The following is an 18,381-nucleotide window of genomic DNA, read 5'->3' on the forward strand; positions in this document are numbered from 1 at the left end:
TCAGCCAGAGCCACAGGCCCTGGTGCGGTGTAAGTGGCCTCAGCCAGTGCCACAGGCCCTGGTGTGGTGTAAGTGGCCTGAGCAAGAGCCACAGACCCTGGTGTGGTGTAAGTGGCCTCAGCCAGCAGCCACAGGCCCTGGTGTGGTGTAAGTGGCCTCAGCCAGCAGCCACAGGCCCTGGTGTGGTGTAAGTGGCCTCAGCCAGCAGCCACAGGCCCTGGTGTGGTGTAAGTGGCCTCAGCCAGAGCCACAGGCCCTGGTGTGGTGTAAGTGGCCTCAGCCACTGCCACAGGCCCTGGTGTGGTGTAAGTGGCCTGAGCAAGAGCCAAAGACCCTGGTGTGGTGTAATTGGCCTCAATAGCAACTAATGCCCTGGTGTGGTGTAGGTGGCCTCAGCCAGCAGCCACAGGCCCTGGTGTGGTGTCAGTGGCCTCAATAGCAACTAATGCCCTGGTGTGGTGTAAGTGGCCTCAGCCAGCAGCCACAGGCCCTGGTGTGGTGTAAGTGGCTTGAGCAAGAGCCACAGACCCTGGTGTGGTGTAATTGGCCTCAATAGCAACTAAGGCCCTGGTGTGGTGTAGGTGGCCTCAGCCAGCAGCCACAGGCCCTGGTGTGGTGTAAGTGGCCTCAGCCAGCAGCCACAGGCCCTGGTGTGGTGTAAGTGGCCTCAGCCAGCAGCCACAGGCCCTGATGTGGTGTAAGTGGCCCCAGCCGGTCACTCAGGCCCTGGTGTGGTGTAGGTGGCATCAGCTAGCAGCACAAGACATTGGAAAACAGCCAAAAGCAATGTCGTTAATGTGCCCTCATTAATGGGCAGCTGCTTTTGGTCTTTTAATACACCCCTTCTCTGGATCAAAAGCGGTTCAGTGACATGAAAATGAAATGCTTACAGCACCAGGTATTCCCAGGCGGTCTCCCATCCAAGCACTAACCAAGCCCAGCCCTGTTTAGCTTCCGAGATCAGACGAGGTCGGGCGTGCTCAGGGTGGTATGGCCGTAAGCTGCTGGCCCCAGCACAATGTCTCAATTTATGGATTCAACTGATTAGGTGGCAAGTACCTGAAGTTACGAAGACAATCCTTTAACCATACCTGCATTTTTGCATAATACCCTAACCCAAAGGCTCAGTTTAGCATTTATCTAACAGCACAGGCCCTGGATTGTTGAAGATGGCCTCAGGAACCAGCACAGGGCCTGGTGTGTTGTACATGGCCACAGCAAGCAGCACAGGGCCAGGTTTGGTGAAGATGGCCTCGGCCAGAAGCACAGGGTCTGGTGTGATATGAGTGGCCTGAGCAAGAGCCACAGGCCCTGGTGTGGTGTAAGTGGCCTCAGCCAGAAGCCACAGGCCCTGGTGTGGTGTAGGTGGCCTCAGCCAGCAGCCACAGGCCCTTGTGTGGTGTAAGTGGCCTCAGCCAGCAGCCACAGGCCCTGGTGTGGTGTAAGTGGCCTCAGCCAGCAGCCACAGGCCCTGGTGTGGTGTAATTGGCCTCAATAGCAACTAATGCCCTGGTGTGGTGTAGGTGGCCTCAATAGCAACTAAGGCCCTGGTGTGGTGTAAGTGGCCTCAGCCAGCAGCCACAGGCCCTGGTGTGGTGTAAGTGGCCTCAGCCAGTGCCACAGGCCCTGGTGTGGTGTAAGGGGCCTCAATAGCAACTAATGCCCTGGTGTGGTGTAAGTGGCCTCAGCCAGCAGCCACAGGCACTGGTGTGGTGTAAGTGCCCTCAACAAGCAGCCACAGGCCCTGGTGTGGTGTAAGTGGCCTCAGCCAGCAGCCACAGGCCCTGGTGTGGTGTAAGTGGCCTCAGCCAGCAGCCACAGGCCCTGGTGTGGTGTAAGTGGCCCAAGCAAGAGCCACAGGCCCTGGTGTGGTGTAAGTGGCCTCAGCCAGAAGCCACAGGCACTGGTGTGGTGTAAGTGCCCTCAGCCAGCAGCCACAGGCCCTGGTGTGGTGTAAGTGACCTCAGCCAGCAGCCACAGGCCCTGGTGTGGTGTAAGTGGCCTCAGCCAGCAGCCACAGGCCCTGGTGTGGTGTAAGTGGCCTCAGCCAGTGCCACAGGCACTGGTGTGGTGTAAGTGGCCTGAGCAAGAGTCACAGACCCTGGTGTGGTGTAATTGGCCTCAATAGCAACTAATGCCCTGGTGTGGTGTAGGTGGCCTCAGCCAGCAGCCACAGGCCCTGGTGTGGTGTAAGTGGCCTCAGCCAGTGCCACAGGCCCTGGTGTGGTGTAAGTGGCCTGAGCAAGAGCCACAGACCCTGGTGTGGTGTAATTGGCCTCAATAGCAACTAATGCCCTGGTGTGGTGTAAGTGGCCTCAGCCAGCAGCCACAGGCCCTGGTGTGGTGTAAGTGGCCTCAGCCAGCAGCCACAGGCCCTGATGTGGTGTAAGTGGCCCCAGCCGGTCACTCAGGCCCTGGTGTGGTGTAGGTGGCATCAGCTAGCAGCACAAGACATTGGAAAACAGCCAAAAGCAATGTCGTTAATGTGCCCTCATTAATGGGCAGCTGCTTTTGGTCTTTTAATACACCCCTTCTCTGGATCAAAAGCGGTTCAATGACATGAAAATGAAAGGCTTACAGCACCAGGTATTCCCAGGTAGTCTCCCATCCAAGTACTAACCAAGCCCAGCCCTGCTTAGCTTCCGAGATCAGACGAGGTCGGGCGTGCTCAGGGTGGTATGGCCGTAAGCTGCTGGCCCCAGCACAATGTCTCAATTTATGGATTCAACTGATTAGGTGGCAAGTACCTGAAGTTACGAAGACAATCCTTTAACCATACCTGCATGTTTGCATAATACCCTAACCCAAAGGCTCAGTTTAGCATTTATCTAACAGCACAGGCCATGGATTGTTGAAGATGGCCTCAGGAACCAGCACAGGGCCTGGTGTGTTGTACATGGCCACAGCTAGCAGCACAGGGCCTGGTTTGGTGAAGATGGCCTCGGCCAGAAGCGCAGGGCCTGGTGTGATGTGAGTGGCCTGAGCAAGAGCCACAGGCCCTGGTGTGGTGTAAGTGGCCTCAGCCAGAAGCCACAGGCACTGGTGTGGTGTAAGTGGCCTCAGCCAGCAGCCACAGGCCCTGGTGTGGTGTAAGTGGCCTCAGCCAGCAGCCACAGGCCCTGGTGTGGTGTAAGTGGCCTCAGCCAGCAGCCACAGGCCCTGGTGTGGTGTAAGTGGCCTCAGCCAGAGCCACAGGCCCTGGTGTGGTGTAAGTGGCCTCAGCCACTGCCACAGGCCCTGGTGTGGTGTAAGTGGCCTGAGCAAGAGCCAAAGACCCTGGTGTGGTGTAATTGGCCTCAATAGCAACTAATGCCCTGGTGTGGTGTAGGTGGCCTCAGCCAGCAGCCACAGGCCCTGGTGTGGTGTCAGTGGCCTCAATAGCAACTAATGCCCTGGTGTGGTGTAAGTGGCCTCAGCCAGCAGCCACAGGCCCTGGTGTGGTGTAAGTGGCTTGAGCAAGAGCCACAGACCCTGGTGTGGTGTAATTGGCCTCAATAGCAACTAAGGCCCTGGTGTGGTGTAGGTGGCCTCAGCCAGCAGCCACAGGCCCTGGTGTGGTGTAAGTGGCCTCAGCCAGCAGCCACAGGCCCTGGTGTGGTGTAAGTGGCCTCAGCCAGCAGCCACAGGCCCTGATGTGGTGTAAGTGGCCCCAGCCGGTCACTCAGGCCCTGGTGTGGTGTAGGTGGCATCAGCTAGCAGCACAAGACATTGGAAAACAGCCAAAAGCAATGTCGTTAATGTGCCCTCATTAATGGGCAGCTGCTTTTGGTCTTTTAATACACCCCTTCTCTGGATCAAAAGCGGTTCAGTGACATGAAAATGAAATGCTTACAGCACAAGGTATTCCCAGGCGGTCTCCCATCCAAGTACTAACCAAGCCCAGCCCTGCTTAGCTTCCGAGATCAGACGAGGTCGGGCGTGCTCAGGGTGGTATGGCCGTAAGCTGCTGGCCCCAGCACAATGTCTCAATTTATGGATTCAACTGATTAGGTGGCAAGTACCTGAAGTTACGAAGACAATCCTTTAACCATACCTGCATTTTTGCATAATACCCTAACCCAAAGGCTCAGTTTAGCATTTATCTAACAGCACAGGCCCTGGATTGTTGAAGATGGCCTCAGGAACCAGCACAGGGCCTGGTGTGTTGTACATGGCCACAGCAAGCAGCACAGGGCCAGGTTTGGTGAAGATGGCCTCGGCCAGAAGCACAGGGTCTGGTGTGATATGAGTGGCCTGAGCAAGAGCCACAGGCCCTGGTGTGGTGTAAGTGGCCTCAGCCAGAAGCCACAGGCCCTGGTGTGGTGTAGGTGGCCTCAGCCAGCAGCCACAGGCCCTTGTGTGGTGTAAGTGGCCTCAGCCAGCAGCCACAGGCCCTGGTGTGGTGTAAGTGGCCTCAGCCAGCAGCCACAGGCCCTGGTGTGGTGTAATTGGCCTCAATAGCAACTAATGCCCTGGTGTGGTGTAGGTGGCCTCAATAGCAACTAAGGCCCTGGTGTGGTGTAAGTGGCCTCAGCCAGCAGCCACAGGCCCTGGTGTGGTGTAAGTGGCCTCAGCCAGTGCCACAGGCCCTGGTGTGGTGTAAGGGGCCTCAATAGCAACTAATGCCCTGGTGTGGTGTAAGTGGCCTCAGCCAGCAGCCACAGGCACTGGTGTGGTGTAAGTGCCCTCAACAAGCAGCCACAGGCCCTGGTGTGGTGTAAGTGGCCTCAGCCAGCAGCCACAGGCCCTGGTGTGGTGTAAGTGGCCTCAGCCAGCAGCCACAGGCCCTGGTGTGGTGTAAGTGGCCCAAGCAAGAGCCACAGGCCCTAGTGTGGTGTAAGTGGCCTCAGCCAGAAGCCACAGGCACTGGTGTGGTGTAAGTGCCCTCAGCCAGCAGCCACAGGCCCTGGTGTGGTGTAAGTGACCTCAGCCAGCAGCCACAGGCCCTGGTGTGGTGTAAGTGGCCTCAGCCAGCAGCCACAGGCCCTGGTGTGGTGTAAGTGGCCTCAGCCAGTGCCACAGGCACTGGTGTGGTGTAAGTGGCCTGAGCAAGAGTCACAGACCCTGGTGTGGTGTAATTGGCCTCAATAGCAACTAATGCCCTGGTGTGGTGTAGGTGGCCTCAGCCAGCAGCCACAGGCCCTGGTGTGGTGTAAGTGGCCTCAGCCAGTGCCACAGGCCCTGGTGTGGTGTAAGTGGCCTGAGCAAGAGCCACAGACCCTGGTGTGGTGTAATTGGCCTCAATAGCAACTAATGCCCTGGTGTGGTGTAAGTGGCCTCAGCCAGCAGCCACAGGCCCTGGTGTGGTGTAAGTGGCCTCAGCCAGCAGCCACAGGCCCTGATGTGGTGTAAGTGGCCCCAGCCGGTCACTCAGGCCCTGGTGTGGTGTAGGTGGCATCAGCTAGCAGCACAAGACATTGGAAAACAGCCAAAAGCAATGTCGTTAATGTGCCCTCATTAATGGGCAGCTGCTTTTGGTCTTTTAATACACCCCTTCTCTGGATCAAAAGCGGTTCAATGACATGAAAATGAAAGGCTTACAGCACCAGGTATTCCCAGGTAGTCTCCCATCCAAGTACTAACCAAGCCCAGCCCTGCTTAGCTTCCGAGATCAGACGAGGTCGGGCGTGCTCAGGGTGGTATGGCCGTAAGCTGCTGGCCCCAGCACAATGTCTCAATTTATGGATTCAACTGATTAGGTGGCAAGTACCTGAAGTTACGAAGACAATCCTTTAACCATACCTGCATGTTTGCATAATACCCTAACCCAAAGGCTCAGTTTAGCATTTATCTAACAGCACAGGCCATGGATTGTTGAAGATGGCCTCAGGAACCAGCACAGGGCCTGGTGTGTTGTACATGGCCACAGCTAGCAGCACAGGGCCTGGTTTGGTGAAGATGGCCTCGGCCAGAAGCGCAGGGCCTGGTGTGATGTGAGTGGCCTGAGCAAGAGCCACAGGCCCTGGTGTGGTGTAAGTGGCCTCAGCCAGAAGCCACAGGCACTGGTGTGGTGTAAGTGGCCTCAGCCAGCAGCCACAGGCCCTGGTGTGGTGTAAGTGGCCTCAGCCAGCAGCCACAGGCCCTGGTGTGGTGTAAGTGGCCTCAGCCAGCAGCCACAGGCCCTGGTGTGGTGTAAGTGGCCTCAGCCAGAGCCACAGGCCCTGGTGTGGTGTAAGTGGCCTCAGCCACTGCCACAGGCCCTGGTGTGGTGTAAGTGGCCTGAGCAAGAGCCAAAGACCCTGGTGTGGTGTAATTGGCCTCAATAGCAACTAATGCCCTGGTGTGGTGTAGGTGGCCTCAGCCAGCAGCCACAGGCCCTGGTGTGGTGTCAGTGGCCTCAATAGCAACTAATGCCCTGGTGTGGTGTAAGTGGCCTCAGCCAGCAGCCACAGGCCCTGGTGTGGTGTAAGTGGCTTGAGCAAGAGCCACAGACCCTGGTGTGGTGTAATTGGCCTCAATAGCAACTAAGGCCCTGGTGTGGTGTAGGTGGCCTCAGCCAGCAGCCACAGGCCCTGGTGTGGTGTAAGTGGCCTCAGCCAGCAGCCACAGGCCCTGGTGTGGTGTAAGTGGCCTCAGCCAGCAGCCACAGGCCCTGATGTGGTGTAAGTGGCCCCAGCCGGTCACTCAGGCCCTGGTGTGGTGTAGGTGGCATCAGCTAGCAGCACAAGACATTGGAAAAGAGCCAAAATCAATGTCGTTAATGTGCCCTCATTAATGGGCAGCTGCTTTTGGTCTTTTAATACACCCCTTCTCTGGATCAAAAGCGGTTCAATGACATGAAAATGAAAGGCTTACAGCACCAGGTATTCCCAGGTAGTCTCCCATCCAAGTACTAACCAAGCCCAGCCCTGCTTAGCTTCCGAGATCAGACGAGGTCGGGCGTGGTCAGGGTGGTATGGCCGTAAGCTGCTGGCCCCAGCACAATGTCTCAATTTATGGATTCAACTGATTAGGTGGCAAGTACCTGAAGTTACGAAGACAATCCTTTAACCATACCTGCATGTTTGCATAATACCCTAACCCAAAGGCTCAGTTTAGCATTTATCTAACAGCACAGGCCCTGGATTGTTGAAGATGGCCTCAGGAACCAGCACAGGGCCTGGTGTGTTGTACATGGCCACAGCTAGCAACACAGGGCCTGGTTTGGTGAAGATGGCCTCGGCCAGAAGCGCAGGGCCTGGTGTGATGTGAGTGGCCTGAGCAAGAGCCACAGGCCCTGGTGTGGTGTAAGTGGCCTCAGCCAGAAGCCACAGGCACTGGTGTGGTGTAAGTGGCCTCAGCCAGCAGCCACAGGCCCTGGTGTGGTGTAAGTGGCCTCAGCCAGCAGCCACAGGCCCTGGTGTGGTGTAAGTGGCCTCAGCCAGCAGCCACAGGCCCTGGTGTGGTGTAAGTGGCCTCAGCCAGCAGCCACAGGCCCTGGTGTGGTGTAAGTGGCCTCAGCCAGAGCCACAGGCCCTGGTGTAGTGTAAGTGGCCTCAGCCAGTGCCACAGGCCCTGGTGTGGTGTAAGTGGCCTGAGCAAGAGCCACAGACCCTGGTGTGGTGTAAGTGGCCTCAATAGCAACTAATGCCCTGGTGTGGTGTAGGTGGCCTCAGCCAGCAGCCACAGGCCCTGGTGTGGTGTAAGTGGCCTCAGCCAGTGCCACAGGCCCTGGTGTGGTGTAAGGGGCCTCAATAGCAACTAATGCCCTGGTGTGGTGTAAGTGGCCTCAGCCAGCAGCCACAGGCACTGGTGTGGTGTAAGTGGCCTCAGCCAGCAGCCACAGGCCCTGGTGTGGTGTAAGTGGCCTCAGCCAGCAGCCACAGGCCCTGGTGTGGTGTAAGTGGCCTGAGCCAGCAGCCACAGGCCCTGGTGTGGTGTAAGTGGCCTCAGCCAGAAGCCACAGGCACTGGTGTGGTGTAAGTGCCCTCAGCCAGCAGCCACAGGCCCTGGTGTGGTGTAAGTGACCTCAGCCAGCAGCCACAGGCCCTGGTGTGGTGTAAGTGGCCTCAGCCAGCAGCCACAGGCCCTGGTGTGGTGTAAGTGGCCTCAGCCAGTGCCACAGGCCCTGGTGTGGTGTAAGTGGCCTGAGCAAGAGTCACAGACCCTGGTGTGGTGTAATTGGCCTCAATAGCAACTAATGCCCTGGTGTGGTGTAGGTGGCCTCAGCCAGCAGTCACAGGCCCTGGTGTGGTGTAAGTGGCCTCAGCCAGTGCCACAGGCCCTGGTGTGGTGTAAGTGGCCTGAGCAAGAGCCACAGGCCCTGGTGTGGTGTAAGTGGCCTCAGCCAGCAGCCACAGGCCCTGGTGTGGTGTAGGTGGCCTGAGCAAGAGCCACAGGCCCTGGTGTGGTGTAAGTGGCCTCAGCCAGAAGCCACAGGCACTGGTGTGGTGTAAGTGCCCTCAGCCAGCAGCCACAGGCCCTGGTGTGGTGTAAGTGACCTCAGCCAGCAGCCACAGGCCCTGGTGTGGTGTAAGTGGCCTCAGCCAGCAGCCACAGGCCCTGGTGTGGTGTAAGTGGCCTCAGCCAGTGCCACAGGCCCTGGTGTGGTGTAAGTGGCCTGAGCAAGAGTCACAGACCCTGGTGTGGTGTAATTGGCCTCAATAGCAACTAATGCCCTGGTGTGGTGTAGGTGGCCTCAGCCTGCAGCCACAGGCCCTGATGTGGTGTAAGTGGCCCCAGCCGGTCACTCAGGCCCTGGTGTGGTGTAGGTGGCATCAGCTAGCAGCACAAGACATTGGAAAAGAGCCAAAATCAATGTCGTTAATGTGCCCTCATTAATGGGCAGCTGCTTTTGGTCTTTTAATACACCCCTTCTCTGGATCAAAAGCGGTTCAATGACATGAAAATGAAAGGCTTACAGCACCAGGTATTCCCAGGTAGTCTCCCATCCAAGTACTAACCAAGCCCAGCCCTGTTTAGCTTCCGAGATCAGACGAGGTCGGGCATGCTCAGGGTGGTATGGCCGTAAGCTGCTGGCCCCAGCACAATGTCTCAATTTATGGATTCAACTGATTAGGTGGCAAGTACCTGAAGTTACGAAGACAATCCTTTAACCATACCTGCATGTTTGCATAATACCCTAACCCAAAGGCTCAGTTTAGCATTTATCTAACAGCACAGGCCCTGGATTGTTGAAGATGGCCTCAGGAACCAGCACAGGGCCTGGTGTGTTGTACATGGCCACAGCTAGCAGCACAGGGCCTGGTTTGGTGAAGATGGCCTCGGCCAGAAGCGCAGGGCCTGGTGTGATGTGACTGGCCTGAGCAAGAGCCACAGGCCCTGGTGTGGTGTAAGTGGCCTCAGCCAGAAGCCACAGGCACTGGTGTGGTGTAAGTGGCCTCAGCCAGCAGCCACAGGCCCTGGTGTGGTGTAAGTGGCCTCAGCCAGCAGCCACAGGCCCTGGTGTGGTGTAAGTGGCCTCAGCCAGCAGCCACAGGCCCTGGTGTGGTGTAAGTGGCCTCAGCCAGCAGCCACAGGCCCTGGTGTGGTGTAAGTGGCCTCACCAGAGCCACAGGCCCTGGTATAGTGTAAGTGGCCTCAATAGCAACTAATGCCCTGGTGTGGTGTAGGTGGCCTCAGCCAGCAGCCACAGGCCCTGATGTGGTGTAAGTGGCCCCAGCCGGTCACTCAGGCCCTGGTGTGGTGTAGGTGGCATCAGCTAGCAGCACAAGACATTGGAAAAGAGCCAAAATCAATGTCGTTAATGTGCCCTCATTAATGGGCAGCTGCTTTTGGTCTTTTAATACACCCCTTCTCTGGATCAAAAGCGGTTCAATGACATGAAAATGAAAGGCTTACAGCACCAGGTATTCCCAGGTAGTCTCCCATCCAAGTACTAACCAAGCCCAGCCCTGCTTAGCTTCCGAGATCAGACGAGGTCGGGCATGCTCAGGGTGGTATGGCCGTAAGCTGCTGGCCCCAGCACAATGTCTCAATTTATGGATTCAACTGATTAGGTGGCAAGTACCTGAAGTTACGAAGACAATCCTTTAACCATACCTGCATGTTTGCATAATACCCTAACCCAAAGGCTCAGTTTAGCATTTATCTAACAGCACAGGCCCTGGATTGTTGAAGATGGCCTCAGGAACCAGCACAGGGCCTGGTGTGTTGTACATGGCCACAGCTAGCAACACAGGGCCTGGTTTGGTGAAGATGGCCTCGGCCAGAAGCGCAGGGCCTGGTGTGATGTGAGTGGCCTGAGCAAGAGCCACAGGCCCTGGTGTGGTGTAAGTGGCCTCAGCCAGAAGCCACAGGCACTGGTGTGGTGTAAGTGGCCTCAGCCAGCAGCCACAGGCCCTGGTGTGGTGTAAGTGGCCTCAGCCAGCAGCCACAGGCCCTGGTGTGGTGTAAGTGGCCTCAGCCAGCAGCCACAGGCCCTGGTGTGGTGTAAGTGGCCTCAGCCAGCAGCCACAGGCCCTGGTGTGGTGTAAGTGGCCTCAGCCAGAGCCACAGGCCCTGGTGTAGTGTAAGTGGCCTCAGCCAGTGCCACAGGCCCTGGTGTGGTGTAAGTGGCCTGAGCAAGAGCCACAGACCCTGGTGTGGTGTAAGTGGCCTCAATAGCAACTAATGCCCTGGTGTGGTGTAGGTGGCCTCAGCCAGCAGCCACAGGCCCTGGTGTGGTGTAAGTGGCCTCAGCCAGTGCCACAGGCCCTGGTGTGGTGTAAGGGGCCTCAATAGCAACTAATGCCCTGGTGTGGTGTAAGTGGCCTCAGCCAGCAGCCACAGGCACTGGTGTGGTGTAAGTGGCCTCAGCCAGCAGCCACAGGCCCTGGTGTGGTGTAAGTGGCCTCAGCCAGCAGCCACAGGCCCTGGTGTGGTGTAAGTGGCCTGAGCCAGCAGCCACAGGCCCTGGTGTGGTGTAAGTGGCCTCAGCCAGAAGCCACAGGCACTGGTGTGGTGTAAGTGCCCTCAGCCAGCAGCCACAGGCCCTGGTGTGGTGTAAGTGACCTCAGCCAGCAGCCACAGGCCCTGGTGTGGTGTAAGTGGCCTCAGCCAGCAGCCACAGGCCCTGGTGTCGTGTAAGTGGCCTCAGCCAGTGCCACAGGCCCTGGTGTGGTGTAAGTGGCCTGAGCAAGAGTCACAGACCCTGGTGTGGTGTAATTGGCCTCAATAGCAACTAATGCCCTGGTGTGGTGTAGGTGGCCTCAGCCAGCAGCCACAGGCCCTGGTGTGGTGTAAGTGGCCTCAGCAAGTGCCACAGGCCCTGGTGTGGTGTAAGTGGCCTGAGCAAGAGCCACAGGCCCTGGTGTGGTGTAAGTGGCCTCAGCCAGCAGCCACAGGCCCTGGTGTGGTGTAGGTGGCCTGAGCAAGAGCCACAGGCCCTGGTGTGGTGTAAGTGGCCTCAGCCAGAAGCCACAGGCACTGGTGTGGTGTAAGTGCCCTCAGCCAGCAGCCACAGGCCCTGGTGTGGTGTAAGTGACCTCAGCCAGCAGCCACAGGCCCTGGTGTGGTGTAAGTGGCCTCAGCCAGCAGCCACAGGCCCTGGTGTGGTGTAAGTGGCCTCAGCCAGTGCCACAGGCCCTGGTGTGGTGTAAGTGGCCTGAGCAAGAGTCACAGACCCTGGTGTGGTGTAATTGGCCTCAATAGCAACTAATGCCCTGGTGTGGTGTAGGTGGCCTCAGCCTGCAGCCACAGGCCCTGATGTGGTGTAAGTGGCCCCAGCCGGTCACTCAGGCCCTGGTGTGGTGTAGGTGGCATCAGCTAGCAGCACAAGACATTGGAAAAGAGCCAAAATCAATGTCGTTAATGTGCCCTCATTAATGGGCAGCTGCTTTTGGTCTTTTAATACACCCCTTCTCTGGATCAAAAGCGGTTCAATGACATGAAAATGAAAGGCTTACAGCACCAGGTATTCCCAGGTAGTCTCCCATCCAAGTACTAACCAAGCCCAGCCCTGTTTAGCTTCCGAGATCAGACGAGGTCGGGCATGCTCAGGGTGGTATGGCCGTAAGCTGCTGGCCCCAGCACAATGTCTCAATTTATGGATTCAACTGATTAGGTGGCAAGTACCTGAAGTTACGAAGACAATCCTTTAACCATACCTGCATGTTTCCATAATACCCTAACCCAAAGGCTCAGTTTAGCATTTATCTAACAGCACAGGCCCTGGATTGTTGAAGATGGCGTCAGGAACCAGCACAGGGCCTGGTGTGTTGTACATGGCCACAGCTAGCAGCACAGGGCCTGGTTTGGTGAAGATGGCCTCGGCCAGAAGCGCAGGGCCTGGTGTGATGTGACTGGCCTGAGCAAGAGCCACAGGCCCTGGTGTGGTGTAAGTGGCCTCAGCCAGAAGCCACAGGCACTGGTGTGGTGTAAGTGGCCTCAGCCAGCAGCCACAGGCCCTGGTGTGGTGTAAGTGGCCTCAGCCAGCAGCCACAGGCCCTGGTGTGGTGTAAGTGGCCTCAGCCAGCAGCCACAGGCCCTGGTGTGGTGTAAGTGGCCTCAGCCAGCAGCCACAGGCCCTGGTGTGGTGTAAGTGGCCTCAGCCAGAGCCACAGGCCCTGGTATAGTGTAAGTGGCCTCAACCAGTGCCACAGGCCCTGGTGTGGTGTAAGTGGCCTGAGCAAGAGCCACAGACCCTGGTGTGGTGTAATTGGCCTCAATAGCAACTAATGCCCTGGTGTGGTGTAGGTGGCCTCAGCCAGCAGCCACAGGCCCTGGTGTGGTGTAAGTGGCCTCAGCCAGTGCCACAGGCCCTGGTGTGGTGTAAGGGGCCTCAATAGCAACTAATGCCCTGGTGTGGTGTAGGTGGCCTCAGCCAGCAGCCACAGGCCCTGATGTGGTGTAAGTGGCCCCAGCCGGTCACTCAGGCCCTGGTGTGGTGTAGGTGGCATCAGCTAGCAGCACAAGACATTGGAAAAGAGCCAAAATCAATGTCGTTAATGTGCCCTCATTAATGGGCAGCTGCTTTTGGTCTTTTAATACACCCCTTCTCTGGATCAAAAGCGGTTCAATGACATGAAAATGAAAGGCTTACAGCACCAGGTATTCCCAGGTAGTCTCCCATCCAAGTACTAACCAAGCCCAGCCCTGCTTAGCTTCCGAGATCAGACGAGGTCGGGCATGCTCAGGGTGGTATGGCCGTAAGCTGCTGGCCCCAGCACAATGTCTCAATTTATGGATTCAACTGATTAGGTGGCAAGTACCTGAAGTTACGAAGACAATCCTTTAACCATACCTGCATGTTTGCATAATACCCTAACCCAAAGGCTCAGTTTAGCATTTATCTAACAGCACAGGCCCTGGATTGTTGAAGATGGCCTCAGGAACCAGCACAGGGCCTGGTGTGTTGTACATGGCCACAGCTAGCAACACAGGGCCTGGTTTGGTGAAGATGGCCTCGGCCAGAAGCGCAGGGCCTGGTGTGATGTGAGTGGCCTGAGCAAGAGCCACAGGCCCTGGTGTGGTGTAAGTGGCCTCAGCCAGAAGCCACAGGCACTGGTGTGGTGTAAGTGGCCTCAGCCAGCAGCCACAGGCCCTGGTGTGGTGTAAGTGGCCTCAGCCAGCAGCCACAGGCCCTGGTGTGGTGTAAGTGGCCTCAGCCAGCAGCCACAGGCCCTGGTGTGGTGTAAGTGGCCTCAGCCAGCAGCCACAGGCCCTGGTGTGGTGTAAGTGGCCTCAGCCAGAGCCACAGGCCCTGGTGTAGTGTAAGTGGCCTCAGCCAGTGCCACAGGCCCTGGTGTGGTGTAAGTGGCCTGAGCAAGAGCCACAGACCCTGGTGTGGTGTAAGTGGCCTCAATAGCAACTAATGCCCTGGTGTGGTGTAGGTGGCCTCAGCCAGCAGCCACAGGCCCTGGTGTGGTGTAAGTGGCCTCAGCCAGTGCCACAGGCCCTGGTGTGGTGTAAGGGGCCTCAATAGCAACTAATGCCCTGGTGTGGTGTAAGTGGCCTCAGCCAGCAGCCACAGGCACTGGTGTGGTGTAAGTGGCCTCAGCCAGCAGCCACAGGCCCTGGTGTGGTGTAAGTGGCCTCAGCCAGCAGCCACAGGCCCTGGTGTGGTGTAAGTGGCCTGAGCCAGCAGCCACAGGCCCTGGTGTGGTGTAAGTGGCCTTAGCCAGAAGCCACAGGCACTGGTGTGGTGTAAGTGCCCTCAGCCAGCAGCCACAGGCCCTGGTGTGGTGTAAGTGACCTCAGCCAGCAGCCACAGGCCCTGGTGTGGTGTAAGTGGCCTCAGCCAGCAGCCACAGGCCCTGGTGTGGTGTAAGTGGCCTCAGCCAGTGCCACAGGCCCTGGTGTGGTGTAAGTGGCCTGAGCAAGAGTCACAGACCCTGGTGTGGTGTAATTGGCCTCAATAGCAACTAATGCCCTGGTGTGGTGTAGGTGGCCTCAGCCAGCAGCCACAGGCCCTGGTGTGGTGTAAGTGGCCTCAGCCAGTGCCACAGGCCCTGGTGTGGTGTAAGTGGCCTGAGCAAGAGCCACAGGCCCTGGTGTGGTGTAAGTGGCCTCAGCCAGCAGCCACAGGCCCTGGTGTGGTGTAGGTGGCCTGAGCAAGAGCCACAGGCCCTGGTGTGGTGTAAGTGGCCTCAGCCAGAAGCCACAGGCACTGGTGTGGTGTAAGTGCCCTCAGCCAGCAGCCACAGGCCCTGGTGTGGTGTAAGTGACCTCAGCCAGCAGCCACAGGCCCTGGTGTGGTGTAAGTGGCCTCAGCCAGCAGCCACAGGCCCTGGTGTGGTGTAAGTGGCCTCAGCCAGTGCCACAGGCCCTGGTGTGGTGTAAGTGGCCTGAGCAAGAGTCACAGACCCTGGTGTGGTGTAATTGGCCTCAATAGCAACTAATGCCCTGGTGTGGTGTAGGTGGCCTCAGCCTGCAGCCACAGGCCCTGATGTGGTGTAAGTGGCCCCAGCCGGTCACTCAGGCCCTGGTGTGGTGTAGGTGGCATCAGCTAGCAGCACAAGACATTGGAAAAGAGCCAAAATCAATGTCGTTAATGTGCCCTCATTAATGGGCAGCTGCTTTTGGTCTTTTAATACACCCCTTCTCTGGATCAAAAGCGGTTCAATGACATGAAAATGAAAGGCTTACAGCACCAGGTATTCCCAGGCGGTCTCCCATCCAAGTACTAACCAAGCCCAGCCCTGTTTAGCTTCCGAGATCAGACGAGGTCGGGCATGCTCAGGGTGGTATGGCCGTAAGCTGCTGGCCCCAGCACAATGTCTCAATTTATGGATTCAACTGATTAGGTGGCAAGTACCTGAAGTTACGAAGACAATCCTTTAACCATACCTGCATGTTTGCATAATACCCTAACCCAAAGGCTCAGTTTAGCATTTATCTAACAGCACAGGCCCTGGATTGTTGAAGATGGCCTCAGGAACGAGCACAGGGCCTGGTGTGTTGTACATGGCCACAGCTAGCAGCACAGGGCCTGGTTTGGTGAAGATGGCCTCGGCCAGAAGCGCAGGGCCTGGTGTGATGTGAGTGGCCTGAGCAAGAGCCACAGGCCCTGGTGTGGTGTAAGTGGCCTCAGCCATAAGCCACAGGCACTGGTGTGGTGTAAGTGGCCTCAGCCAGCAGCCACAGGCCCTGGTGTGGTGTAAGTGGCCTCAGCCAGCAGCCACAGGCCCTGGTGTGGTGTAAGTGGCCTCAGCCAGCAGCCACAGGCCCTGGTGTGGTGTAAGTGGCCTCAGCCAGCAGCCACAGGCCCTGGTGTGGTGTAAGTGGCCTCAGCCAGAGCCACAGGCCCTGGTGTAGTGTAAGTGGCCTCAGCCAGTGCCACAGGCCCTGGTGTGGTGTAAGTGGCCTCAGCCAGCAGCCACAGGCCCTGGTGTGGTGTAAGTGGCCTCAGCCAGAGCCACAGGCCCTGGTGTAGTGTAAGTGGCCTCAGCCAGTGCCACAGGCCCTGGTGTGGTGTAAGTGGCCTGAGCAAGAGCCACAGACCCTGGTGTGGTGTAATTGGCCTCAATAGCAACTAATGCCCTGGTGTGGTGTAAGTGGCCTCAGCCAGTGCCACAGGCCCTGGTGTGGTGTAAGGGGCCTCAATAGCAACTAATGCCCTGGTGTGGTGTAAGTGGCCTCAGCCAGCAGCCACAGGCACTGGTGTGGTGTAAGTGGCCTCAGCCAGCAGCCACAGGCCCTGGTGTGGTGTAAGTGGCCTCAGCCAGCAGCCACAGTTCCTGGTGTGGTGTAAGTGGCCTGAGCCAGCAGCCACAGACCCTGGTGTGGTGTAAGTGGCCTCAGCCAGAAGCCACAGGCACTGGTGTGGTGTAAGTGCCCTCAGCCAGCAGCCACAGGCCCTGGTGTGGTGTAAGTGACCTCAGCCAGCAGCCACAGGCCCTGGTGTGGTGTAAGTGGCCTCAGCCAGCAGCCACAGGCCCTGGTGTGGTGTAAGTGGCCTCAGCCAGTGCCACAGGCCCTGGTGTGGTGTAAGTGGCCTGAGCAAGAGTCACAGACCCTGGTGTGGTGTAATTGGCCTCAATAGCAACTAATGCCCTGGTGTGGTGTAGGTGGCCTCAGCCAGCAGCCACAGGCCCTGGTGTGGTGTAAGTGGCCTCAGCCAGTGCCACAGGCCCTGGTGTGGTGTAAGTGGCCTGAGCAAGAGCCACAGGCCCTGGTGTGGTGTAAGTGGCCTCAGCCAGCAGCCACAGGCCTTGGTGTGGTGTAAGTGGCCTGAGCAAGAGCCACAGGCCCTGGTGTGGTGTAAGTGGCCTCAGCCAGAAGCCACAGGCACTGGTGTGGTGTAAGTGCCCTCAGCCAGCAGCCACAGGCCCTGGTGTGGTGTAAGTGACCTCAGCCAGCAGCCACAGGCCCTGGTGTGGTGTAAGTGGCCTCAGCCAGCAGCCACAGGCCCTGGTGTGGTGTAAGTGGCCTCAGCCAGTGCCACAGGCCCTGGTGTGGTGTAAGTGGCCTGAGCAAGAGTCACAGACCCTGGTGTGGTGTAATTGGCCTCAATAGCAACTAATGCCCTGGTGTGGTGTAGGTGGCCTCAGCCAGCAGCCACAGGCCCTGGTGTGGTGTAAGTGGCCTCAGCCAGTGCCACAGGCCCTGGTGTGGTGTAAGTGGCCTGAGCAAGAGCCACAGACCCTGGTGTGGTGTAATTGGCCTCAATAGCAACTAATGCCCTGGTGTGGTGTAAGTGGCCTCAGCCAGCAGCCACAGGCCCTGGTGTGGTGTAAGTGGCCTCAGCCAGCAGCCACAGGCCCTGATGTGGTGTAAGTGGCCCCAGCCGGTCACTCAGGCCCTGGTGTGGTGTCGGTGGCATCAGCTAGCAGCACAAGACATTGGAAAACAGCCAAAAGCAATGTCGTTAATGTGCCCTCATTAATGGGCAGCTGCTTTTGGTCTTTTAATACACCCCTTCTCTGGATCAAAAGCGGTTCAATGACATGAAAATGAAAGGCTTACAGCACCAGGTATTCCCAGGTAGTCTCCCATCCAAGTACTAACCAAGCCCAGCCCTGCTTAGCTTCCGAGATCAGACGAGGTCGGGCGTGCTCAGGGTGGTATGGCCGTAAGCTGCTGGCCCCAGCACAATGTCTCAATTTATGGATTCAACTGATTAGGTGGCAAGTACCTGAAGTTACGAAGACAATCCTTTAACCATACCTGCATGTTTGCATAATACCCTAACCCAAAGGCTCAGTTTAGCATTTATCTAACAGCACAGGCCATGGATTGTTGAAGATGGCCTCAGGAACCAGCACAGGGCCTGGTGTGTTGTACATGGCCACAGCTAGCAGCACAGGGCCTGGTTTGGTGAAGATGGCCTCGGCCAGAAGCGCAGGGCCTGGTGTGATGTGAGTGGCCTGAGCAAGAGCCACAGGCCCTGGTGTGGTGTAAGTGGCCTCAGCCAGAAGCCACAGGCACTGGTGTGGTGTAAGTGGCCTCAGCCAGCAGCCACAGGCCCTGGTGTGGTGTAAGTGGCCTCAGCCAGCAGCCACAGGCCCTGGTGTGGTGTAAGTGGCCTCAGCCAGTGCCACAGGCCCTGGTGTGGTGTAAGTGGCCTGAGCAAGAGCCAAAGACCCTGGTGTGGTGTAATTGGCCTCAATAGCAACTTATGCCCTGGTGTGGTGTAAGTGGCCTCAGCCAGCAGCCACAGGCCCTGGTGTGGTGTAAGTGGCCTCAATAGCAACTAATGCCCTGGTGTTGTGTAAGTGGCCTCAGCCAGCAGCCACAGGCCCTGGTGTGGTGTAAGTGGCCTCAGCCAGCAGCCACAGGCCCTGGTGTGGTGTAAGTGGCCTGAGCAAGAGCCACAGGCCCTGGTGTGGTGTAAGTGGCCTCAGCCAGAAGCCACAGGCACTGGTGTGGTGTAAGGGGCCTCAATAGCAACTAATGCCCTGGTGTGGTGTAAGTGACCTCAGCCAGCAGCCACAGGCCCTGGTGTGGTGTAAGTGGCCTCAGCCAGTGCCACAGACCCTGGTGTGGTGTAATTGGCCTCAATAGCAACTAATGCCCTGGTGTGGTGTAAGTGGCCTCAGCCAG

At 57.6% G+C, this 18,381-nt stretch overlaps 11 non-coding genes across 11 annotated transcripts; all 11 read right to left on the bottom strand.

Annotated features, from left to right (window-relative positions):
• Window positions 1–883: 883 nt before the first annotated feature.
• LOC145427062 (5S ribosomal RNA) lies at window positions 884–1,002 on the bottom strand. The gene has a single exon (XR_013907786.1). It is a non-coding gene; the product is annotated as a 5S ribosomal RNA (ribosomal RNA).
• Window positions 1,003–2,571: 1,569 nt separating this feature from the next.
• Window positions 2,572–2,690, bottom strand: LOC145427857 (5S ribosomal RNA). Its single transcript, XR_013908399.1, has one exon. It is a non-coding gene; the product is annotated as a 5S ribosomal RNA (ribosomal RNA).
• Window positions 2,691–3,825: 1,135 nt separating this feature from the next.
• Window positions 3,826–3,944, bottom strand: LOC145427867 (5S ribosomal RNA). The gene has a single exon (XR_013908409.1). It is a non-coding gene; the product is annotated as a 5S ribosomal RNA (ribosomal RNA).
• Window positions 3,945–5,513: 1,569 nt separating this feature from the next.
• LOC145427859 (5S ribosomal RNA) lies at window positions 5,514–5,632 on the bottom strand. Its single transcript, XR_013908401.1, has one exon. It is a non-coding gene; the product is annotated as a 5S ribosomal RNA (ribosomal RNA).
• Window positions 5,633–6,767: 1,135 nt separating this feature from the next.
• On the bottom strand, window positions 6,768–6,886 carry LOC145426968 (5S ribosomal RNA). Its single transcript, XR_013907690.1, has one exon. It is a non-coding gene; the product is annotated as a 5S ribosomal RNA (ribosomal RNA).
• A 1,926-nt stretch (window positions 6,887–8,812) lies between these two features.
• Window positions 8,813–8,931, bottom strand: LOC145426915 (5S ribosomal RNA). The gene has a single exon (XR_013907636.1). It is a non-coding gene; the product is annotated as a 5S ribosomal RNA (ribosomal RNA).
• An 821-nt stretch (window positions 8,932–9,752) lies between these two features.
• LOC145426699 (5S ribosomal RNA) lies at window positions 9,753–9,871 on the bottom strand. Its single transcript, XR_013907410.1, has one exon. It is a non-coding gene; the product is annotated as a 5S ribosomal RNA (ribosomal RNA).
• Window positions 9,872–11,797: 1,926 nt separating this feature from the next.
• LOC145426916 (5S ribosomal RNA) lies at window positions 11,798–11,916 on the bottom strand. The gene has a single exon (XR_013907637.1). It is a non-coding gene; the product is annotated as a 5S ribosomal RNA (ribosomal RNA).
• Window positions 11,917–12,933: 1,017 nt separating this feature from the next.
• Window positions 12,934–13,052, bottom strand: LOC145426700 (5S ribosomal RNA). The gene has a single exon (XR_013907412.1). It is a non-coding gene; the product is annotated as a 5S ribosomal RNA (ribosomal RNA).
• Window positions 13,053–14,978: 1,926 nt separating this feature from the next.
• LOC145426564 (5S ribosomal RNA) lies at window positions 14,979–15,097 on the bottom strand. The gene has a single exon (XR_013907274.1). It is a non-coding gene; the product is annotated as a 5S ribosomal RNA (ribosomal RNA).
• Window positions 15,098–17,297: 2,200 nt separating this feature from the next.
• Window positions 17,298–17,416, bottom strand: LOC145427860 (5S ribosomal RNA). The gene has a single exon (XR_013908402.1). It is a non-coding gene; the product is annotated as a 5S ribosomal RNA (ribosomal RNA).
• Between the last annotated feature and the right edge of the window lie 965 nt (window positions 17,417–18,381).

Source organism: Astatotilapia calliptera, chromosome 3 (assembly GCF_964374335.1).
Source record: "Astatotilapia calliptera chromosome 3, fAstCal68.1, whole genome shotgun sequence".
Lineage (NCBI taxonomy): Eukaryota > Metazoa > Chordata > Actinopteri > Cichliformes > Cichlidae > Astatotilapia > Astatotilapia calliptera.